At 42.7% G+C, this 25838-nt stretch overlaps 1 long non-coding RNA gene across 1 annotated transcript; it reads left to right on the top strand.

Moving 5' to 3' along the window:
* The first annotated feature begins 6799 nt into the window (after window positions 1-6799).
* Window positions 6800-19917, top strand: LOC132248361 (uncharacterized). The gene is made up of 3 exons (XR_009459540.1): window positions 6800-6930; window positions 8902-9057; window positions 19543-19917. It is a non-coding gene; the product is annotated as an uncharacterized LOC132248361 (long non-coding RNA).
* The last annotated feature ends 5921 nt before the right edge of the window (window positions 19918-25838 follow it).

Consider the following 25838-nt stretch of genomic DNA (forward strand, 5'->3'; position numbering starts at 1 on the left):
ATGTGGGCACAGCATCGGTAAGATGCAGAGGTTCCTGAGAAGTTGGATTTTGACTCTGAAGCCACGGATGGTATTCATCAGGGTGTTAACACAAGGTGACAGGAGGGAATGGTAGATCTGGATGACTTTACAGAAGAGTGATGGCATGCTTAGTGGCAGGGACATTGATTCAGATGGAATATGCCTCTTAGGTGAGACATGTTCTATTCCTGATACCTGGTTTCAGGGAGGTTATTTCACCTCTTTGATGTCTTTGTTACCTCTCTGGCCTTTTCTGTCATGAAACAGTAAGCTCTTTACGGTAGGATCTGTCTCCTGTATGTGTTTCTACAGTACCAAATGCAGTTGGGGCTTGAGCTTGGATGAAACCTGGGGGCACTTCAGTAATGCAATAAATACTAATAGGGAATGATATAAAAAGAGAAAGGAGGGGAGGAGTCATATCTGCCACTGAGTCTGAAAAGTAAAGAAGCTAGTACAGATACCAACAGTGATGAGAGAAAGGAAGGAAAGGAGAGGAGAAATAAGTTGCAGGTTGTGGACATAGCCCCAGTAGAAGATGTCAGGCTATTTTTTTTATTAACAGAAAAGCTTCTGTCCTTTAGTATCTCTATCCTCATATACAAATGTATGATCCCCTAGAAAATTCTAATGGGTAAAAAAAAATTAAAAATTCCCAAACAGTTGTGCTAGCTACTTCACATTAAAGTGCATGTGTAGATGCACCCATGTGGTCTCAGCAGGTAACACCTATTAAAAACTGAGGTAGCCTTGTTCTGCATCATTTGTATTTCAAGCAGAGTAAATTGCAATGATCCAATCTAGGCAGCAGCAAGGCATGTCACCTGAAGAAAAGAGTCCCTTGCAGTTGATAAGTTAGAAGTCAGAAACCTACATCCCATGAACTGTATCCAAGAGCTCCAATATGGCCCATGGAAGTCTAATCCAGCGTGGGATATTGGTGTCAAGGAGTTGCATGGAGCCAGCCATCTCCTCCATAGCGCTCCTCTCTGCTATACAGCCTGCTGCTCTGCAGTATGTGAGCTTACTCTTTCTGCAGTGGGGTCAGGTACCTGGCACCTGGCTTCTCAGAAAGGGGGGGAAAGTGTTGCCAAACCCTGTGATAGGCCAAAGCAACATCTTTTCTAACTATTCCCCAATTTCCAAAAATGATGTTTCTGATAAAAATGGCACCTCAGTCTGAATTGCTTCTGGTTCTGGCTTTGCAAAAATAAGTAGTGAGGTCCTGCAAAAACAAAATTAAGCAACTTTGTCCTTTTTTAATCAGATGTGTCTTAGCAACTGAAAACAGGGTCTAGTGGGCACAAGTGCCAGCTGCAAGTTACTGGGGTTGAAGAACAGCACTAATTTGTGAACCTGCAAGAAGTTGGCAGAAAGCAGATATTATCTCTTTTCTAGATAAGGAAGATCCAGAGCAGTCTCACCAATGTGTTTTTGGGTTTGGAGCATGCAATTGGGCAGGGCAAGCTCACTATCCTGGCCAGGTCATATCATGATCACATTATAAACATGACCACATAAAGCGGCAAGGAGGAGCATCATAGCCATGTCCAGAAAAGTGTGGCCATATGGTATATGGCACTACAGACATGTCTGTGGTGCTACATACTGCACATTCAGCTGTTCTCTGTGCTGCAAGATAGCAGTGTGGGGGAAGGGGGCGGGGGGGGGTTGACCCCATGAAATCTCAGGGGCAGTACATGCCACCCAAACCTGGAGCCTGGCCAGCCAGAGCCACATTCCAGCTGCTGGCCAAGCTCTGAGTGGCAGGATTGCCATGACTACAGCCCTGGGAGGCCCTCAGGACCCCAAGTAAGGCTGCTGGGACCAGCCCAGTGCTGGCCCCAGCATCCCCTACCCGACCTGGGGTAACCTGCCTCTCACCAGAGGGTGCTTGGCACAGGTATTCCCTGGAGACAACTAACAGAGGCACAAAGTGTGCCGCTGCTACTTATCCCCAGGGAAACAAATGTCCACGCTCAAGTGGATGCGACCCTTGAGTCAGGGACAAGAGTGTGTATAAACTTAGGTAACCAGAATAGGATCTGACCCTAAATATATTGCATTAATATTGTCCCTAGAAGAGACTGTGGGAAAAGAAAGCAAAAGAAAAAGGGCTAGAGTTACCAGCGCACTCTGACAGCCTTGTGCTGCTATGGTGAAGCAAGACAATTATAGACCATCTTGCCTGGACACTAAATAGTATCTATAGCTGCCTTTCATCATCAGAGCACCAAAGCACCACCAAGGATGACCAGAGTCACTGAGCTCCATTCTATGGAGCAAAAGCTGACCATGTGAGGAGTACTTTTCTAACTTTAATATGTAGTATAACATTCCCTTTAACTGGAAAAATATATGTTTTGTTTTTGATTGACTTCCTCTTCCAAGAAAACCTATAGATTTGAATCACAAACCTGAAATAATTTTTTTCAAAAACACGTAAGTTATTTAGGAGCCTAAATTTCACTTTTAAAATTGTTTTGTCCAGAGTGTGAAATGAATGTAGGCACCTAACTTTCATTATATTATCACCATTATTCAGGCAAATGGGAAAATCTTACCCACAGAAATCCTGTAAATAAATATGGGAGAATATAATGGAATTTACAGAATTGTGCCTCCCCTGAAACTGCTTTTTAGCGGTAAAATTTCCAGAACTCCTAAGTTATTCAGGATCCTAAGCGATTTAAGATCAGAAGTCACATTGACTTTAGAGGGACTTGTAGCTTTAAATAGTTTAGGTCCTTTTGAAAATTCCACCCTATATATAAACCTCTGTAATCTCTGTTGACCACTATCAGCAATTTTATGTGGTTAAATTGCTTTGTCAAAAGTTTCAAATTAACTGGCTTTGTGGATAAGATGCTGTATATATCAATCGTTCAGAATTACAACACTGGCTTTCCTGCTCAATCTGTTCAGCTCATCTCTACATAAAAGTCTCTCTCCCTTTCTCAGTATGAGCTAGGTAACCAGTGCCAGAAAATCATAAATGTTTGTGAAGAAAGATAAACAGATACCCAGGGGCTGAAGTTAATCCTGGCGAGATTTGACACATTGACACAGCAGCAAGCCGAGAACATTTTCATGCCATTTGTCTATTTGTTCATTTGAAATACAGCAGCCACTCTGTTTGCAGATGTGCTTAATTTATTTAGATTTCTTCACCTGCAATACAGACATGCAGAAAGCTCCATTTAGAATAATGAGCAAATGAAATAATTCAGCATGGAGTAAATTGTAAATAGCACAGGAGTCTTAAGGCAACATATCAAACTGCTCTGAAAGTAGAGGAAAGTTAACAACTTTGTGTGCAGCTAAGCAAATGTATTATTCAGTTACTTATTATTTGATTCAGCCCCTAGCAACTACTCCACTGAACAGTTCCCTTTGATGCACTTATACATCTGTTTCAGACATAGAAGATAAAGTGTCTGTTTTTCTTTTTAGAGAGATCTTTCTTGTTTTGTGCAGGAGAGCAATGCAATTCAACTAAGTTCAGGTGTCTAGAATCCCCATACACTCAATGGGGAGATGGAGGTACCACAGAACAGTGATTCAACTGAACCACTTGTGGATCACAGCATTGGAGTGAACTCAGTTCTGTTGATTATAGTTAGGTATGCTCTCAGTATATATAGGCACATTACTGACCCCGAGCAGGATTGTGACAGGGCTTTGGTGGGAATTAGGTGCTTAGGTGATCAAAGACAGATTCCTAGGTGCTCCAGGGGGAGAACAGGGAAAGGTAAGCCCTCCTCCCCCTGCAAAGGGCAGTCTAGAAAGCTAAAGGTAGGTAATGGGAGATGCTGAACACAGGGGTATGTCTGAATTCCCATCCCTTTCAGAAGTGAAGTCAGGCTGAATTTAAGGCACTTCTATTGGCTTCCACTTCACAGGAGACTGCCCAAAGCTCCAGGATATAAATCAAGTTGCATAAAGACTCTATCCTCTCCTTAAATTGAAGTGGGCCACTGAATAACCAAAACTGCAAGAATCATGGGACCAGAAGGAGAAGTAAGAGATAACCTGACTCCATAGCTCAGTGGTTACAGCACTTCCCTGACAGAAGTTCTTGGGTCTTGTCCCTACCTTCAGGATTCTTCATGCATTCTACATTTGACAGGCATTGTTTAAAAAACAGAAACCCAGGACTCGCCTCTCCCAGGGGAGTGATGTAACAGCTAGGATACCAAGTCTTGGTTGCTGTCCATTGGATCCTGTCACTTGAGTACTCTTGTTTGCATAGAGGCCTAGATTCAGTTTGAGCAGTGGATGAGGGCCCTACCCAACCTTTTTACATCCTAGAGGTTAGGGCACTCTCACGGGAAGTTCAAATCCCCTCATGGTGAAGACGGCCAATAACCCAAGTCTATCATTGCTTGGGTGAGTGCTCTAATCACTAGGCTGTTGGGTGAAAAGGGGATACTAGCCCCACTAGCATCATGATCATTTCTTAACTGAACTAAATGCTTTTGATTAAAACTGTGTGTGCTCTAAATCAGTGGTTCTCAACCAATGTTCCAGGGCACAACGAGATGCTGTGAGATCCTTGAAGGATGTTTCAGGAAGTGTTGGGAGAAAAGTAGATAAGGTCAAGCTAAGGCTTCCCCTGTCTGGCTATTCCCTGCCCCCCACTGCCTGACTTCTCTGCAAGGAGTTAAGCACTCTAATAAATACATCCGTTTTTGAAATGGGGCGCTGCTCAATTTGCAACAATTATGGATTGATGCCTTGAGACTAAAAAGGTTGAGTACTACTGCATTAGGTATTTAAGCACCTTCCTTGACCCAAGCTAGATCACAACAGCGCTTTCATGGGAATTTGGTGACAGGGTAATCAAACTGGAATGCCCCTAACCATATTGAACCACTTATAAGCAAACCCACAAGCTCAAGAATCTAAACCTATGGAATTGTAAAGTCCAAAAATGGAGGTACTGCCCAAATTTGGTGCCTCCAGAGTTTTGTGGGTCATGCAGAACAGTCAAACTGCCAGGAGTCAGAGCAATAGGAATGCAAAATTACCCCCAGCTTGCCCTGGTTACCAAGTGGACCTGGCTGCCAGTGGCCAAACTAACCTGTGCTGGTCTCAGCTGCCTGCATGAACATAGCTGCCTGCTTGTAAAAAGCAGCTCTTGCAGTTCTTGATGCCTCTTTGTCTAGTCTTGGACTTCTGACTCCTTTAGTTTCCTTGTTCCTACCTTTGATTTCCAGTTTTCTAGCCAATGGGTCCTTCATGTTTGTTCCCAATGCCTGGGTCTTGTTTGCTTTTTCCTAGTTTCCTGTTCCTTGGGTCTTGCTTGCTGGCTTCCTGGCTTCATTCTGGTTCCATTGGCTTCTTGTTCCAGATTCTAGCTCAGATTCTTGTGCTCCAGACTACCCTGCCAGCTCCTTGACTCCCTATAGTTCAGATGTCTTGTCCTCTGACAGCCAGCTGCTGGGATGTGGTGACTGCCCACATCCCAGTCCCATATATCTACAGCTGCCTGCTCAGGATCTCCTGGCTAGTGACTCCAGTCTGGCTCCTTGCCTCCTGTTCCTGACTGTCTCTTGCTTCATGGTTCTACCCAAGGTGACTGCCTACATCCTGGTCCATTAAAAACCTTGACCTCCTGACCCACTCACTCTAATAGGGACCCTCTGCTCCTTGACCTTCTCTGTTTCTGATCCCTTGGTTGTGACCTTTTAGGTTCAGGCCCCAACCACCTATGTCCCCCTGTCATGCCCTGGCAATCATTCTCTAGAATTTAACTAATTAAATTCAATCTGTGTCCCTTTTGGACACTTATGAAGCCAAACTAGATCTGGCTTTGTTATCTAACTCATTTATCTTCTTCATAATTTGACCTAAGGTCACAAAATGGAGAGCTTGGGATCACTCATGTACACTGATATAGGATTCCCTTCTAAAGCACAAGCAGTGGGACAGCAGTAACCATGCCCATTCACTAGCTAGATCTTTTCTTACAGCTGCATATCATGAATCAGTTCAGGGCATGTTGAGGCAGATGGATCTCCAGGAGAGATATTCCCCTGGGGCCCCATGCTGCCTCCTTCCAATCCTGCTTTGTGGGATTGGGGCCCAAGGACCCCACACAACTCCCATATGCCAGAACTGGGGCCCCAGACCACATGACACTTCCACTGGGCTCTGTGCACTAGGATCAGGACCCAAGGGGCCCATGTTGCCTTCACTAGGACCACCTCCGCTTCCTGGCCCTGCATGCCCAATCTAGTGATAGGGCCACAGCTTATGAGGCTCCCCATGGACCCTCTGGGCAGAATAGCAAGGTGGTAGTACTTGATCTGGATCACAGGCTGAGCACCCTTGTTTTAAATTGTTACCCATAGATCATCACATTTCATGTTTATTTGTATAAGTAGCAAATGAGGAAGGTGATAAAGTCTGCAAAAGGGCTCTTGGGATTTTCTGAAAGGTAATATGGGAAATGGAATACAGGACAGGTTTTTTGGGGCAGTGTTACTGCGCAATTATGATTGGCAGTACAGAGCCAAATTCTGGTATGATACCTGCAGGATGCCACTGCTTTCTGCACTATCACCGATACACAATAGAACTAAAAGCAGACGTTGTTCAGTACATCCCCACAAAAGGCTTCGTTATCCTTCACCTGTCATCTTTAATATTCCCATTTCAACAAAAGGAAGCATGTGGTATATAGCCCTGGTTTGGCATTGTTGGGAGCTGGCATGTGGCAGTGACATCATAGAACTCATCTAGCCAATCAAAGCATAGCTTGGGACAATCAATGTTCTCACACAGGCCCTGAGGGAAAGCCTGTTCTCATGGTCCCTAAAGCCTGTAAAATGATGACTGGGAAAGATTCCTCTGCAGCTCATGTAGCATCAGTTAAGATCAGCTGGATTAATCTATTAGCACCAGGTAAGTCTCTTTGGTTCCATGAGGAAAGAGCCAGTATATCCACTCTAGAGATTAGGGCTGTGTGAAGCTTCAGTCACCGATTCAATTAGGAAGAGATTTGACCCAATTTGGCAACCGAATCTCCGAATCCGCATTGAATTGGAAGACCCATTAAAAAGTCTGAATCAAATCCAAAGCCTCCGAATTGATTTGGAAAGGATTCGGAGAGACTCAGAAATTCAGATTGGCCGGGGAGAGGCAGGCACAGCTGAACAGCTGCATGTCTTCCTGTGACTCCTCCAGCTGTACCTGCCTCTCCCTGGGCAGAGGGAGCCATGGAAGAAGACCCCTTGGCTGCCCTGCCTGGCCCCATCCCCTGCCGGGCCCCAGCCTACTGGCACTTAAAAAAAAAAAAAAAAGCAAAAACAAAAAAGGCCTGCACTCACTGGCTGCAGCAGCCTCTGAGGGCTCATGGCAGAGCCCCCCCACACAGTACAGGGCAGTGAGGATCTTCCCCTCTGCCCTGCTTGGCACCCGTGTGGCAGCTGTCGAGTTGTGCAGGTGTGGTACGGTTTGGCAGAGCACCATGCGCTGTCTGGGAGCTGGGGCGGCTCCATGTGTCATCCAGAGCATGGCACCATTCAGGCCCAGCTCCCAGACAGCGTGTGGCACCCTGCTGAGCTGCACTGAACCTGTGCCATGGGGCAGTGGAGCACAGGTGCCAGGCAGCTGATCCCCACTGCCCCCTGATGACCCACACTGCATGGGGGGCTCTGCCCTGAGCCCCCAGAGGCCCTGATTGCTGCTGCTACAGCCAGTGAGTGCGGGGATTTTTATTTTATTTTTTGTGCCAGGAGGCTGGGGCTGGACGAGGGATGGGCCTGGGCAGAGGAGCCATGGGGGCTTCACCAGCAGCTCCCCTCCCCAAAGAGAGGCAGGCACAGCTAGAGGAGCCACAGGAGAACCTACAGCCTCCCAGCTGTGCCTGGCTCTCCCCAGCTGATCCTAATCTCTGAATCAGTGCCGAATCTCTGATTCTGATTCGGCCGAATCGAATGGGGACAATGATTCAAATCACTGAATCAAATCGCTGTCCTCCAAATCGGCTGAATCTGAATCAAATACTTCCCTAGTCTCACAGGCCTACTAGGAATCAGGGAAGAGAGACATGGCATTTCTCCTCCATCACTCTGACTCGGAGATGCCCTGTTCACCAGGGCGCCTCTTGGGGTAATGAGGAACAATGGTCACAAACTGACAGAGAGCAAATTTAGGCTAGGTATCAGGAAAAAAATCACGGTAAGGGAGGCCAAAATTTGGAATGGGCTTCCAAGGGAGGTGGTGCTCTGCCCGCTCTTGGCTGTCCAGGGCCAAGGTACTAGCAGGACTATGTGAACTATGGAACAAAGTCCGCATTTTTCTTGCTGATAGTAACTCCCAACTTCTACAGTGTATCAGTGACACTCATGGCGTATCTTTGTTGTTACATCTAGCTGACATATTTGAGTGACTGAATTCTCTGAATGTGTCACTTCAGGGACGAGATGCAAATGTGCTAATTGCTATTGATCAGATAGCAGCATTCATTAACAAACTTGAACTGTGGTCTTCACGTGTGCAGCAGGGATCTGTTTGCATGTTTTCAACACTGGAGGACATTATACAACAGTGCAGTGATCTGTAAGTTGATAGTATCTAGGACATAATTGTTCAGCACTTAGGGAAGCTCCAGGAGCATTTTCGTGAATACTATTCCTAAAGTGGCTAAAATCCAATGTAATCAGTGGATCCAGGTATCCATTCACCTTTAAGCTGATCCCACAAATATGCTGTCCTCAGAAGAAGAGGAAAGCCTTTCTGACCTGTCAAGCAACCAGGAACTGCAGCACAAATTATCACAAATGCCAGCCACAGACTTTTGGTTACTGGTGCAATCTGAGTTTCCTGAGTTAACACATCTCTTAAAGTGCTCAGTCCTTTTTCTTCTACCAGCTATGTGAGTCAGGCTTCTTGACATTAACTTCAATCAGAACAAAGTGAGGTCCCATATTTCTGACGAAGATGACTTACATCTCTTCCTTTCTACACTGCAACTGCAAATTCTACTACTTTGCAGCGAGGAAACAAACACACCCCTCTCGTAATAAGGTAGGACTGATGGATTTTATATTGACTTAACCTATCATTGTTTGGTATCATGTTTCCTAAATTGTTGAAGTGAAGTTTTAATTTAATTGCTTCCATTTATACTGCCCTTCAACTTAAAACAAATAATTTTGAAACTCAAACTAATCTTTATTGATCAAATCCCATCAACTTTTTTATTCATTTTGTGCATCATATAGGCCTAGTATTCTCAATTTGTTGTATTGTTTTAGCAAACTATAGGTAGGCGCAGTCATTTTTTTTTATAGCTGGTAAGTCTCACTATGACAAAGTTTGAGAACCCCTACCCTAGATCATCCCACACTTCCTAAAAGCAAACTTTTCCCCTGTGCCCTGAATATGGGACATACCTGCAAGCTACCCAAACTGTTTGCCTTTAGCTGCTCTAGCAGCTTTTCTATCTATACCATTAATCAAAAAGGGGCAGGAGGATCACTGCAGCGGATCTTAAGAAAAATGAAGACACACTTGAGTAAGTAGGTTTTTGATGAATGAGGCCCTGAGGAGCTTAATATCCAATTCAAATTTCTATGGCTTCCTTAGAAGGAAGAGAAGTAAGGGGGGTAAGAACCATATATATTAATGCAAAACTTCAGGGAGGAAGTAACTGCTGTAGAGTTCCATATATTTTTATTATTATATATGTGTGTCTATTCTAACACAGCAATATAATAATACATTATTCACAACATAACCATTAGCTTATGAAATAGGCTGTTTGAGTTCAGCAAGGATCAATTCTACTGTACTACAAACAGAGATGTATAAGTCATAGGTCAAAAGGCAGTGTGCCCCCTGATAAGCAGGTCAGGCCTTTTTGTTGCAAGAAACATAGGCAGCTTTCCCCAGTTTTGAAGCAGGCCTTGTGCATATTGCCAAATGTTGAACTTTGACATCTGACATTTGTCAGATTGTACTACACAGTAATCCAAACATTCTGCATTAAATCTGAAAATTTTATGAATTGGTTCAGCCCTGTCTCCTAGGAACCCTGCTAAAATTAACCATCTTATCATTCCCAAAAGATTTTTTCCTTTTTTTTGGATGAAATGATTCGCCAAATTTGATTCAAACTTTCAAGCAGTTTACTATCTCCTGAAACTATGTTTTCAGCAGATACATTATTTATGTGCACATATACACAAATAAATAATTAATTGCCTGGATCTGGCTGCCATTTTGTCACAGAAAGCTTGACACATTCTCTGCTAACTCCAAGGCCACCTAAATATCTCAAAAAGTGATTGTCCCAGCTCCTGACAAAAGACAGCAGACATGCCTAAAATTGAAATAAATACAATGAAATGTAACTTATAATATTGTAAAATTCTATAATGTATAGTATAGTATAGTAGGGGCAACAATACTTATTCCAAAATGCAAACTGAAGGCCTGAACTATGCTCATTCAATTGAGAGTGGGGTCCCTCAGGGTTAGGTACTTGGACCAGTGCTTTTCAACATCTTCATCAATGATCTGGAAGTGGGGGTGAAAACCACACTAGCAAAGTTCATCCATGACACTAAGTTGTGGGAAAGTGTGGCCACACATTAGGGTAGGCTGACGATCAAGGCAAACCTAGACAGATTAATTAGATGGGTGGACCAGAATCAGATACTCTTCAACACTGACAAGTATAAAGTGCTCCATCTGGGGAGGAAAAATCCACAGCAACCTTACAGACTCAGTGGTGCTACACTAGGTAGTACTGTGTCCGAAAGGGACCTGAGGGTCATAATTGAACATAAAATGAATATGAGACACCAGTGTGATGCTACAGTTAGCAGAACAAACAACATGCCAGCATGCATCAACCAATGCATCTCAAGCAAAACTAAGTAAGTTATTCTCCTGATCTGCTTGGCATTGGTGAGGCCACAGCTGGAGTACTGCATCCAGTTCTGGGTGCCACACTTCAAGAAGGATGTGGAGAAGCTTGAGAGAGTCCAGAGAAGAGCCACTCATATGATTAGAGACCTGAAGAGCAAGTCATACAAGGAAAAGCTGACAGATATGGGACTTTTCAGTTGAGAAAATAGAAGACTTTGGGGGGATTTGGTGGCAGCTTACAAATATATCAAGAGAGAGCATCAGGGATTAGGTGAACAACTATTCATCAAAGCTCCTCAGAGGAAAACCAGGAGCAATGGTCATAAACTCCTAGAAGAAGGTTTTAGACTGGATATAAGGAAAAACTTCTTCATGGTTCATGTGACCAGACAATGGAATATACTCCCAGCAGGTGTGGTGCAGGCACCTACCCTGGAGATCTTCAAAAGGAGACTAGACGCACACCTTACTGGGGTTATTTCACTCCAGCAGTCTTTCCTGCATAGAGCAGGGGGGGGCTAGACCTGATGATCTCACAAGGTCTCTTCCAGCTCTAAACTTCTGTGAATCTGTGAATCTTTCTATTCTCTTCAGTGGCAGTTGGATCAGGCCATAAACAGACAGGCATATATGCTGATTTATGGTTAGAGCTAAACCTAGATGCCCATCCCTCTTACATAAGTGCTTGGATAGGTAGGTGAACGGAAAAGCATACTTCTCTCACACATACAGCTGCTTCATAGATTCATAGATTGTTAGGGAGTGGAAGGGACCTTGTAGATCATCGGGTCCAGTCCCCCTGCACTAGGCAGGAAAAGACAACTGGGGTCAAGTGACTCCAGCGAGATGACTGTCCAGTCTCCTTTTGAAGATTTCCAGGGTAGGTGACTGCACCACCACTGGAGGGAGTTTATCGACAGTCTGGACACCCTGATTGTGAAGGGGTTTTTCCTGGAATTGAGCCTGAAGTGGTCTTCCAGGAGCTTGTATCCATTGCTCCTGGTCTTCCCCAAGAGTGCCCTGGTGAACAGCTGTTCACCGAGTTCTTGATGTACTCCCCTGATGTAGCGGTGAGCCGCTACCAAGTCCCCTCTCAGCCTTCTCTTCTGTAGGCTGAAGAGGCCCAAGTCCCTCAGCCTGTCCTCATATGGCTTGTCTTGCAAGTCCCTGATCATACAGGTGGCTTTTCTCTGGACCCTCTCAAGTTTTTCCATGTCCTTGTTGAAGTGAGGCACCCAGAACTGGATGCAGTACTCCAGCTGTGGTCTCACCAGTGCTGAGTACAGTGGGAGTATCACTTCCTTAGTTTTGCATGAGATGCAACAGTTAGTGCATGCCAGCATGTTGTTTGCCCTACTGGCCACATCATCTCACTGCTGGCTCATGTTCATGCAATGGTCCATCACCACCCATAGGTCCCTTTCAGTCGTGGTGCAAGTCAAATTCTCACCACCGAGTCTGTAGCTATGTTGGGGATTGTTTGCCCCCAGATGGAGCACGTTACACTTCGTCTGGTTCCAGTCCGCCCAACTCTCCAGCCTGTCCAGGTCTGCGTGTATATGCAACCTATCCTCTGGCATTTCCACACTTCCCCATAGCTTGGTGTCATTTGCAAACTTGGCCAGTGAGCTTTTCACCCCCACATCCAAATCATTGATAAAGATGTTGAAAGCACCAGTCCAAGCACAGACCCCTGAGGGACACCACTAACCACGTCTCACCAGGACAACACAGATCCATTTATGAGAACTCTCTGGGTCCTACCATGCAGCCAGTTTTCCACCCACTGAACTGCTGAGTAGTTAAGCCCACAATCTTCCAATTTTTCCACAAGGATACTGTGGGATACTGGATACTAGATCAAAAGCCTTTTGGAAATCTAGGTATATAATGTCGACCTTCTCTCCCATGTCCAGGTGGTGAAAGACCTGTTCATAAAAGGAGATGTGATTGGTAAGACAAGACCTACCCACAATGAAGCCATGCTTGCTGTCATTCAGAATCTTACCCTCAATGAGAATATTGCACATAGATTCTTTAATGAGTTTTTTTCCAAGATTTTCCCTGAGATAGAGGTTAGGCTGATTGGCCTATAGTTGCCCAGGTCCTTCCTCTTCCCCTTCTTGAAGATGGGCACAATGTTGGTCCTCTTCCAGTCCTCAAGGATCTCCCCTGTGTGCCACGATTTCTGGAAGAGTTTTGCCAGGGGTTCCACGATGACCTCAGCCAGCTCCATCAGCACTTTCGGATTAAGTCCATCTGGTCCTGCTGACTTATGACTAGCTTTTCTAGTTGGTTTTGCATCAGCTCAGCATCCACAGTGGGAAGCCTATCATTCCCACTACACATCCTGTGATCCTTATCTTGCTTGTCTCTCCCCGTAGTCCAATGAAGTACCAAAGCAAAGTGGGCATTCAGGAGTTAAATTTTTTCTTGAGTGTCCATTACCAGTTTTCCAAGGTGTTAAGCAGGAGCCGCACACTTCCATTTGTTTTCCCTCTGCTCCCTACATACTTAAAGAAAGACTCCTTATTGTCCTTGATTCCCTTGGCTAACTTAAACTTAGTCGTTGCCTTAACTTTCCTAATCATTTCCCTACAAGTGCAGACCACTGTTGTATAGTCATCCTTGAGGACTGTCCCTAGCTTCCACTGTGTATATGCCTCTTTTTTCTTTTTCAAGAGGACTGCAATGTCTCTATTGAGCCAGAGGGCTTGCCAGCCATTCTGTTACCTTTCCTCTTCATGGGAACGGTTTTCACTTGTGCTTTAAGGATTGTGTCCTTAAGGAACTACCACTCTTCATACACCCCATTGACCTTCTATCTCTGGTCCCACATTGCCTCCCCTACTAATGCCCTGAGCCTGTTGAAGTCAGTATTTTTGAAGTCCAGGACTTCAATCCTGCTAGTTGATTTGTCAGCCTTGTGGCAGACAGTGAACCTGATGAGCTCGTGGTCACTGTCGCCCAGGTTACCCTTAATGTTCAAGCCACACACCAGATCATCTCCTTTGGCCAAGACCAAGTTTAGGAGTGCAGTATCTCTGGTTGGCCCTTGCACTTCCTGGATCAGAAAGAGCTCCTCGATTACAGTTAAGAAGCTACATGACCAATCTGACCCAGCTGAGCATTCCTCCCAATCTATGTCCGGGTAATTAAAGTTGCCCATGACAACCAAGTCCCTTGCATGCGCAGCCTCTCAGTTCTTGCGAGAACTCCAGATCAAGCTCCTCCCCTTGGTTTGGTGTCCTGTAGTAAACGCCCACAATTAAGTCTCTCTCACCTTGCCCACCCTCTCCCGAAGCTTGACCCAGAGAGTTTCAAGCTGCTTATCTTTGGAGCCACTGTCAGCCTCCAGAGAGGTGTACTGCTCCCTCACATAGAGAGCTGCCCCTCTGCCTTTTCTCCCTGCTTGGTCCCTTCTGGACAGGATGTAACCCTTTATGGCTATGCTCCAGTCATGAAAGGAGTCCCACCAGGACTCCGTGATCCCTACCAGGTCATATTGCCCACCAGAGAGCAGGAGGGCTAGCTTCTCCTGCTTGTTCCCCATGCTCGTGGCATTGGTGTACAGGCAGCTGAGGCCCCTGACTAACATCCTCGATTTCCTGAGACACTGTGGGAGAACTGTTCTGTTAACTGTTTTTGAAAATGCCATTTTAGTGTCTTCCATGTGGGAGCTTTCCTGTGTGCCAGTACACAGGCATGCTCCACTTGGAGTTTCCCCATCCCCCAGCAAAGTCAGTTTAAAGCCCTGTCTAGTAGATCAGGCATCCTGGATGAGAACAGGGACTTACCTCTCCATGTAAGGTGGATGCCATCTCATCCCAGGAGTCTTCTCTCCCTGAAGAGTGCGCTGTGGTCGAAGAAACTGAAGCCCTCCTGGTAGCACCACTGTCGGAGGCATCTGTTTACTTCTTCCACACAGCTTTCCCTCCTGGGTCCATGGCCTACAACAGGGAGCACAGAAGAAAAAACTATTTGAGCCCCCAGTCCCTTGACCCCAGAGCCCTGAAGTCACTCATGACCCGGTCCAGATTACTCCTCGCTGTGTCATTCATGCCTGCATGGAGTAGTAGTTGGAGGGACAGACGAGCCTGGGGATCCTCTCCACAATGCCCCAGATGCAAGCCCCAGGAAGGCAGCAGACCTCTTGGGCCAAGGGGTCTGGATGGCAGATAGGTCCCTCTATGCCCCTCAGGAGAGAGTCCCCTCCCCTCCCCTCCCTACACACCTAGCTTCCATTCCTACGGCTGGGAGCACTTACCTCCTGACTACTTACCTCCTCCTCTGGTGTCTCTTTTGGAGTTTCTTCTCCTTCTATACATTGTCAATTCCTTATACAAGTTAGGAGGTGCAGACAGAGTTGATGTTCTCCCAAAATCTTATTTTTATCCTGCATGTAGCTATGTAATACTTTATAAAGCTCATCAAAATAATAAAGGCCTTTCAAATACATTGCAAGAAACAACAAAAAAACCTTAAAGCAATTAAAATATATTAAGTGTCTATGACTAATATAAATGAAATATAAGCTTCATTGAGACTGGCAATGGACTGGTTTAATTGGCAGGCTGAAGAAACCAGAATGTTGTCAAAAGTAAAGTTGAAAGATCGGAATTAAGCTTTAATACATCCCTTCCCATTCTTTCCTAACATAATAAAAGTCTTCCACTTCTTTGTCCCCCTGTAGGTAAGTACAGTATACAGGTGTTTTGGCTTTCCTAATTATCCTTGTGAGATATTGTTACAGGTTGGGTTCCTTTGGTATTGTCTGGCATTTGAATAGCACTTTTTAGTTCTATTTATCTTCACAGAGATGTTCATATAATCTAATATACACCAGACTGATGGAGTGTTCTCTGAAGCTATTTTGCTGTCTCTCTAGTTCTTCCTGTCGCTTTTAAGTTTAAGCTACACTGAAAAGGCAACGGGCAAGGAAAGAAGTGATTACGATGCCATCCTTACATCCAGCTTTTTTCCCTATTCTAGAAGAGCTGAGTGGACATACTAACAAAGAGTTGGAGGAGTACTGTTCCATCTTCCCTATGTACAAGCATGCATATTTCATAGGCAATATTCAGTGTGTGGTTGTGCTTTCCAAAGTTTATAGCATAGGAAGTCAATATGAAGTTAGGATCGGGTAGCCTGATAGTGACAGGAAGAAGTAAAATCAAGAGAGGGGAAAGAGGTTGCGTGTACAAACCTTACCAATGCAGATAAACTTTAAGGAGTATTCTGAAATACATCCAAGAAAGTCAGGCAAATAATTTCCATTGAGATTCAATAAGATTTGTATGCTGAAATTCTCCCCCAAAAAGCTGTGGACTTAATTCTCTTAGACATATGCAAAACCCCCATCTGACAATATTAGATTAACTATCTTTTCCCCATCTTTCCATGTCCCTTCCCTCCCCCTATTATATTCTTCATAATGGAACCTTTCTTCTTAATCGGGGACTGATGCCATGAGGGAAATATATATATAAATTAAAAGAAAAAAATGTAATGTGCTTTTAAAAAGCAGGCTAACATAATATGGGAGCAGAGACCCTAAAATTCCTTAATCATAACAGGTGACTAGTGCCTGGTTTCACAACAGGGTATAGTTAAATTTATTTGAGTGCCCTAATTCTGCATTTTCATAACGTAACATGTTTGGATTTCTTTTAAGTTGAACTTGAACTTTAGATTTCAAAGGTTTGTAGCACCTGGGAGACATAAAACATACATGTAACTCGCAAAAAAAAAAAAAAAAACCATATAAAAAAAACCACACACACAAAGTTTGCAAAGTCAAGTTAGGAAATTCAAAATTAAGGTTGCTGGAGCAATCTTAATTTGGCTTCATTGTGTCTGCATTATGACAGAGTCTTTAATTATGTGTTACCTACTATTTTTTGCCATAAGACTCCTGCCTCAGTCCACATACAGAATGGACAGGGCTCACTTAATGAGCAGAGATTTAATATCCCCCCCCCCCCCATTGTTCAATATGTGACCCTCAGATTTCACTAACTGCACGCTATCCTAACCCACAATCCCCCTCTAAAGAAAGAATTAATAATTTCATTCTTGGTCTTTTCCATCATTGTCATCACAGTTATATATCTGCCTGAATTTTCAGGGTACAGAACACGATCACTTTGCATTTAAAGCCCAGCTCCTACTAACAGGAAAAATGCTAGTGGCACTCAACATTTCTGTAAATAAGGCCCTAGGGGCTCCTGGGCACTCAGAAAATGAGGAGCACACAATTAGTGATCTCCTTTAAAAAGCTGAATATAAGGGATTTACCCAGTGTCACATACCAAATCCTTGTCAGAGGCAGAGAGAAAATCTAATTTTCCAGGACACCATTCATCTGTTTTAACTATGAGATCATCTTTTGTCATCTTTCTCTCTACTGTCATTAATCCATGGTTTTGTATGACAAAACATAGAAATTAACTTAGATGTTGTTGTTGTTGTTCTTATTATTTTGCTGCTGTTTCTGTTCTGGTTCGTAGGAGCTTTCCCTTGAAAAACTTGGGAAAGAGCCTTTTCATTTAAAAGAAAGGGATTCAGACTGAAACCAACATGCAGGTGATTTTTTGGTTGTGTCCAGGCAGAAGATATCCTACCTTTTGTGAGCTCTGAAAACATTAGAATTTGATTTAATAAGCTTATCTTTCCAGAAAGCCTTGGAGGAGTGACAGTTGTGCTCATTGGTGCACTTGATGCCTTGGCTGATGACTAGAGAACTGTAGATCTATTAGTTACCAATTTAGATTCAGCCAAGCTCAGCAGAGATTAAAAGATGTTCCTGGACAGTGGATGTCAGATAAGCCTTAGAATCATTGTTTTTCCAGGCTCCCTACCTTAGTCCCTACATCACAAACTCGCCTTGTGTTGTACTAGACTGTGAACTCTTTGGTATAATGAGTATTTCTCATTGGATGTGTCTACATGAGATGTTTACTGTGGAGTTGCCTAATTAGCACCATAGTAAATATCTTAGCATCTACATGTACAGGGCTGTTAGGCTGCAGTAAACTACTGAACTCCACAGCAAGGCAAGTGCTTGTATTTACAAGTACTATCCTGCTGAGAAATGTTTTACTATGCAACGGCGCACATGTAAATGCTGACCTGGCTGGCTGGGGCATGAGGGTACTTCAATGCGGGGGCTGCCTACTGGCTCTGCAGTACACCAAGCCATGTCAGAGCTGTCCTCCCGAGCTGGCAGGCTGATCCCCCAGGCTCCCTGCCAGATGGGGCTGCTCTGACATGGCTCGATATGCTGTGGTCCCAGGCACACGTGTATACTTGGCACCCAGGAGCAATAAACTCCAAGACAGTAAGTGCCAGGGTTTATTGCGTTGCATTAATATGCACATGTAGATGTGACCATTGTGTGCATGTGTTTATATTACCTATCACAATGGGGACCTGATATTGGTTGGAACTGCTGAAAAGACCTCCTACTAAGTGATTCCAATCATAATAAATCTGAGCGAGTGGATCATAGTATCAGTGTTTCTTGTGCCGTGGACAGGTAGTGAAGTTACAAATCAGGAAGCAGTCCCCCAAACTTGATTTAATTTTTCTAAGCACATGATTTCTTGGCCAGTCTTGATTTTTTTACAGGGTTTTATTCATGGCTTTTGAACTTTCAGAGTTGGCAATATTGTATTTCTCATGTTTTCTTGTCTCCTCATCTTATGGAAAGAGAGCCCTAATCATGAAGTGGCAGATATCTTCCCTGAGGGCAGTTTGGCTTCAGCCTTAATGGGAAAGAAATTGTCCATTTGTTACGATGAGCTTTACTACCACAAGCAGTGGTTACTGGGAAATAATAACCATTTTGCGTGGCCTCAGGACAATCAAAAGCATTGGGAGATAGTGGACATTTTCAATAAAATAAAATTCATGAAAACAGACATGAAGGCAAACATTATGTCATCATGAGAAAATTAAAAAAAAATACCAGATGTGGTGAGATTCACACAATAATTGGTCAAAGTTTACAACACTTGGCATAATATTACTAAGTTGTAACATTTAATATTTTGGATCAAACCTAGACCTGGTTTAAACATGTGGAACCACAATAAAGGCAATAAAGGTATCTTCATGTCTGAATTTGGTCTACTGTGTTTATAGCAGTATGATCACATACTATTCCTTTTGTGTGTGAGTAGGTAAAAATCATTAGTCTGTTGGTAGTGGGTTTCTTAGAAAGCCCTCTATAATTCTGAGCACCAGAGAAATATTTCCTTTGGATTCCTCTTTACCAACAAAAATACAAAATTTTAGCTATGTCAGTCCATGAACCAGCCAATCAACCAAAGAAAATTATATGTGTTTCTATAAACAGTTCTCTGGTTTTGAAATATTACTATAGTTAAGTGTTAGAAACATAATATCTAAAACGGTTCTCACACTAGAGTTGTCAAAGCATTTTCAGTTTTCAGTTCTCTGCTGGAGAATAATGGCATTTCATCAAACATTAAAACATTTTGCAAAAGAAGTTGATTTTGATTGCATAGTTCAGTGGGAAAGTTGAAATATTTTGTTTCAATAGTGTCAAAGTATACTGTATTGTAACGGTATCACAACATTCCATTTTTATTTTTTTATTGCATGAAAATACAGTTTTGGGCACCATACTTGAAGAAAGAGATGAACAAGCTCAAAAGAGACCAGAGGAGAGCAACAAAAATGACTTGAGGTCTAGGACACATGACTAATGAGAAAAGGTTGGAAGAACTATTATTATTTAGTGTGGAGAAGAGACAATAAAGAAGGGTCCTGATAAGAGCCTTCACATAACCAAAAGGTAGTTACAGTAGTGTAACTCGGGAGTGGGGGTAGGACAGGTGAGCAGGACACCAGCATCAGATGCAAACTAAGGGGAGGCATCAGGATCTCAACCCGCTCCCATGAGTCTTTGCTATGGCAAGGGTATCCCTATGCTGCTCAACCACGTTATCCAGGCAGCACAAGCTTGCACCCATCGGCATATCTAGAGGAATGGAGGGCAAGTGGAATGGTGCTTCTCCCTTGCCCCAGGAGTCCTTGCCATAGTAGGGCATAATCCTTGCCATAATCCTTGCCTCTGTGCCCAATAGAATATCTGAGGTTGGTGGGGAGCCAATAGGGCACCAAGCAAAGCTCCCAGGAAGCCTGCACAATGGGGCTGCTGCCTCCAAAGCCAATGCTGCTACAGCAGCAGTAGCAACTGCTGCCTTCGGTGTTCAAAGAGCCCAAGACAGGTAAAACGTCCTTTCCTTCACTTCCCACTACAATGATCAGCATACCTCCTCCCCCATCACCCCAGGCACTGAATGAGCTTGGTGTGCCTCTGGGTACTTATAAAAAGGGTGGTAATTAGACTCAGTTCTATGGCCTCAGGGGTCAGGACGAAGGACTAACAGTCTTAAATTGCAGCACGGATAATTTAAATTGGATACAAGGCAGAATTTTCTCACTGTGCAGATAATTAAACATTGGAACAGGTTACTTAGAACGGTTATGGGATCTCCCTCCCTGGAAGCTTTTAAGACCAAATTAGATAGATGCTTGTCTGGAATACTTTAGACAGGAATGATCCTGCCTTGAGCAGGAGGTTAGATGAGGTGACCTCCTGAGGTCCCACTCTTCCATGATTCTGTGATTTGCTATAATGATATATGATGTTTCATAGTGTATATTATGTACCTTTTATCTAAATATGTGTAAAATATTTTAAACACTACAGAATATATCATTAAATTAATACAAACACAGTTTAAAAACAGTGAAATCTATAGAAATTAGATTTTCAACTCTATCAAAACATAAGTCATTCTTAATCTTTATATTTTACATTTTCATTTTGGGAAAATTTTAAAAATTCTACTTTTATTTCTGATTCATAATGAACATTTCTTAACAAACTTAAAATTCCACATAAAAACTCCAATCCCTGATGAGCTTTAATTACACCATCTCCAGAAAAAGAATTTACCTCAACCTACTAAAGCCCCCATCTTGCCAATGTTTATGTAACATGCTTTACTTTATTGTACATGAATATTCCTATTAAAGTTCATGAGAATACTCATGTATAAACCAAGGCTTGTATGTTTCCATGATTGCAGTCTAAATCAGGGTTTTCTAAAGGAAACTCATCTATGCACAATCCACTAAAGCTTAGTGGCTCTTATACATCATGTAAAACTTTTGAAGAGCATAGTTTCAAATTAATGGTTTTTTTGGTGCAGTTTATTTTTTGTTGTTTCATAGTTGGAATAGATACTGTACTTGAGGTCAAGTCTTTAATTTTTAGGGGGGATAAACCAATTTGTAATATTTGTATTGATTCTTATTAAATACTAAATAGCATAATATTTTCTATAGTAACTAAATAGTTTAGTGTTTTACTGTAATCAAGTAACAACTCAATTATTAAGAAAAACAGTATTACACACTAGTATTTCATAGCTTCTGTGACACACTTTGGCATTTAAACTATTCTAGTATAATCTACCAGCCCACCTATACCTGTTTTTTTTCATTCAGCTGTTTGACAGCAGCAGGTTTGGCAATGTTCTTGGCTTCCAATGGACACCAGAATAGAAAGAGAGAAACCTAAGTCCCAGTTCAAAGGGATTAAATGCTTCATGAACTGTGCGTGGCAAGAAGATCAGAACTCTATTTCTGTTGCCTTCCTGAAGGCAAAAATAGGGAAACAAGTTAAAGTCACCAATTTGTTCCAACAAAGCAGTATCAGAGTCTGTCACATTTGAATTACCTATGTAATCAAATCATAAATGAAAATCACATGGCATTCGAAAATCCTCTAATATTCTGAGTCTTTATGTATACAGGCAACTCACAGCATGATGTTTTAAATTGATTACCACTAACTGTACCTATAATTAGACATAACTAATGCAATTTAAAGGGGAGAAAACTAATATTTGAAATCAAACCCTGTAAGTAATTTTATTGCCTTCTAATCAGTTCCCAAGCAGAAAATGTACTGACTCACTAATTTGTTATTGGCAGCATCTGTGTCTTAATCTAGTCTCAGAATATACTGGGTTTTTTTTTGGTTTAAGCTTTATGAAAAGAATATCTCAACTGCAAGTCAAAGCATAATGAATATGCGGGACTTTGCAACGCCACCACCCTTGAATGAGCTGTAAGAAATAGGGTAGAGAACAGATCGGTATGTGACAGGCAGGGGTCTCTCCCAAGTATCTGCTAATACAGAACTGTGTGCATGTCTAAGCCACATTGGGCTGTACTAGGGAGTGGCACTGTGAAAATATGCCAAGCCCAGTCATTCCTGTTCTACGTAGGCCAGTGGCCAAAAGAAACCCTCATGTAGCGATGTTAGAATAGCACTGAGCACATCAGGGATGCTTCAGTAAGTATGCCCAATGCTAAGAGTAGCCCTACAAAGTCTTTGGTCACACACCAGAAGGCTTTAGATTTTTTTTTTTTAAGCCTTTGGCATGTACAGAGCAGGAGAAAGGAGAAGGGCATATTTACCTGGCAATGTTTTTGAATCCATGCTGACATTGTATAGACATGGCATGTATAAGGAAGTAAAAGACCTTGACAACTTATCACCCCAAGTTTTCAAAAACCTTATATCTTGCCCCAAAAACCAGAAGAGAAAATAACAAGTATTGGATTATTTTGTATTTGTCTTTTGAAGTCCTAGCCTTCACAAGTTGATCTTTCTAGATTCCTCTGTAACAGTCATGAGGTATAAAACTTCTCTTTTTAAATGGGAGCTGAGATTCTTGTGTAATCACCTGTCTCCAGGAGCTGGGAATTTAAGAAACTCACAAAATATCATTAGACATGACCAAAGCATAGAAATTGGCAATTTTAATCGTAGAGGGAGCAAGAATCAGCTCTCTGGAGAAAGAAACCTGATGTGTGGGCAGCAGTTTGGAGGTAGTTGCCTATGGGTTGGTTGATGAGGGAAATTATGTATGAGAGCTGAAAAAACAAGAGTAGGTTACAAGCCAGAATCCGAGCTGGAGAAGTAACAGCAGTTTTGCAGGGAAGCAGTTTTGCAATGAGGAAGTATTAAGACAATCAAGTGCAGAGCTATTTATTTTATGATGGCAAAGCTTCTCATGCCCCTTGGCAACATAATATTTTCAAAAACAGCTAGCAATTTTGCATCTCAAGGTGCTTAAAAACTCAGCCCATCGTGAGGAAAATAAATAGAAAATGAAATCCTTGGGAAAATCTTTTTAAGATATAAAGTCTGTGTTAAGGTTCAGTGGATTCAAGTGACAGCTGTTATATATCCAAGGCGCCTTTTCCTGCTTTCTATAATCCAGCTAATAATTCATCCTCAGGGTCCCAGACTAATTATTTCAATGCACAGATAACAGGATATGCAAATGTACAGATGATATTCCATAACAGTTCTGTCCATAGAGCCTTCAAGATTCTTCTACAATCTCTGATAATTTTTTTTTTTAGTATACTTAGTCCTTCACTCATCTTCCTCTGGGGCATGGAATTACATGGACTATATTTCCTATGCTGTGATAATTAACCTTATAATATAGTTACATTAACTACACTGGCCAAAACCGACAGTACTATCATGATTGTATTAACAGCTCTCAGGTTCGACATCCCCTTTTCCCTTGGCAGTCCCTGTCTCCCACCTGAAATGACTCCAGTGAGAGTATTAAACTCAGTCAAGCTCATTCTAGTCTTCCTTATTGAAGTCACAGGGTAGATATGTTTCATTTCCTATTAATTATCCAAGGAGAAGTATGGATGGATGAGTGAGTGGCCCATTAATCCAGCAATAACAGCATCCAGAAAAATCACCCAGACCTGGATATTTTTGTAGTTCTAGCTACTTCTATATAGCAGCTTTGAGTGGTATACATACTCTAGTCTCCTCTTCCTTAACCCTGTCTATATGCCTACTTCCCTTCAGTCTGATCCTCTTGCAAATGAATATAGTCTCTTCTCCTTTTGGCTAGCAAATGCTGCTACAACTCTGTTTTATGTCAGCTCATTCTCCATACTAATGGCCAAATAGAATTTCAAGGACAATGAAGACAAAATTATAAAAATTGTTGGCTTATTAAGGCAGGGCAGTTTCTTACTCTGAGTGAAATCCCAACTCCAATGAAGCCAATGGATTTAGGAACTCACTTGGTGGGTGAATCTCAGCATCTCTGGGGGAAATTCTAAGGCATTTTTGCAGTCATTTTAGCTGTCATATATCACTCTTTGCTGAGGACTCTGCCTTGAGGAACAATCTATCTTTTTAAATTTAAATAAAAGCACTTTTTACATATTGGTAATAACAGGTTATCTCACTTGCAGAGGCCTAGCAAGATCTTTCAGTGCTGGAAGTAGAAGTCAGAGGGGAAGGATTATGACACTGTGGGAAGGAGGGGGTGGGGGGAAAAGAGGGGCAGGGAGAGGACTAGCAAAGGAGAAGCAGAGTTTTAATTCTCCTTACTCAAACAGCAACTGCTACTGGACATGCCTACACATTCATTAATGTGCTTTTGCTAATGCACATTAAATTTAGTACCTCCATTGTAAGGTACTAGAAAAGGGCACATTAGCCTATTTTAAGGCACATTAGCAAAAGCACAGTTTTCTGTGATGCTTTAATACGCATTAAAATAGGTTTACACATATTAAAGTGTATGTGTAGATGCATCCACTGTTCTGTAGCAACCTGGGTTCAGGCTACAGCAGCTGAGAGACAGACAGCAGTGTGGACTCCATGGGGGATGCTCCTCATGCCCTGCTTGCTCTCTCCATTCCCCTTTTGCAGAACTATGCCAGCCATGGCAAAGCCTCCTGGAAGAGAGAGGCATCATTCCATCCCCTTGCCCTTGCCCAGCTATGGTCATCTGTGCCTGCCATAGCAAAGACTCCTTAGGGGTAGGTGGGCTCATACTGGTACCCACTTTAAGTCAGCATCCAGGGCTGGTGCTTGTTTGCCCCCTAGTTATGCTACTATTCACTTGTTCTAACAAGAAGACAGTATTTCCTCCCACAAGCCACTGTACTCTTAATTACTCACTTTAATTGCACAACAGCTTCCATTTACCAATGGAAAATTGTGGTTGGAAAATATGTTATGTACAAAGACAATGCACTTCCAGTCATGGGTGCAATAAACAATTAATGATGGAGGCATTATGGGATCGGAATTTACCCCAAAAAGTCACTTTCTCACTTATTGGACAAGACCAGAATTTGTTTGGGTTTGGTTTCACTAGACCTAGAATCCTGGTAGGGTCCTGGTAGGATGACAGCACAACACAATAGAAAGGTCATCTTATTGTTTTGTCAGTCCAGAATAGCTCTATATTCTAGAGCTTCACACACAGTCACTTGGGGTTCACCATGGCCCATAGTTATAATCAACCACAAAACTATTAAATCAGTATAAAATAAGTTCTGTAGTTCCCAAGGTGATCTGAAAGCTCAAAAAAGAAACACTGGTAATATGTCCTGGAGGCCTCTCACACAGAGATTAAGTGTACAGTCCTAGTCATTTCAGCTTACCTTTTTTATCCTGATTTGCAAGCTGTAATGTGCAGCCCACCAGGCACCACCACTTCACACTGAGTATGACTCACTTGTTGATCAGAAGATGGTCTGAGACTACCCAATTTCTGTACAAAAGCCACCTGACAAATAATTTGCCATCATGACTAATCAGGTCTAGATTCAAACCTGTGACAACCACTGATAGTTATTTCTAGTTTTCCATCATTAAATTATATTAAGAGCATTTGGGGCAGTTTGTTGTCAGTTACTCCTTTTATAACTAATATTTTAATACTTTTCCCAGCTTCTAAGAGGGTCTTTTTTTTTTTCTTGCTGTGGTTGGTGTAACTATGGTCATTTTCCCCAATAAGGCTCACGCCTTGCAAAGAGGCTACAAAATT

The sequence above is a fragment of the Alligator mississippiensis genome, chromosome 2, assembly GCF_030867095.1.
Source record: "Alligator mississippiensis isolate rAllMis1 chromosome 2, rAllMis1, whole genome shotgun sequence".
NCBI classification, from domain to species: domain Eukaryota; kingdom Metazoa; phylum Chordata; order Crocodylia; family Alligatoridae; genus Alligator; species Alligator mississippiensis.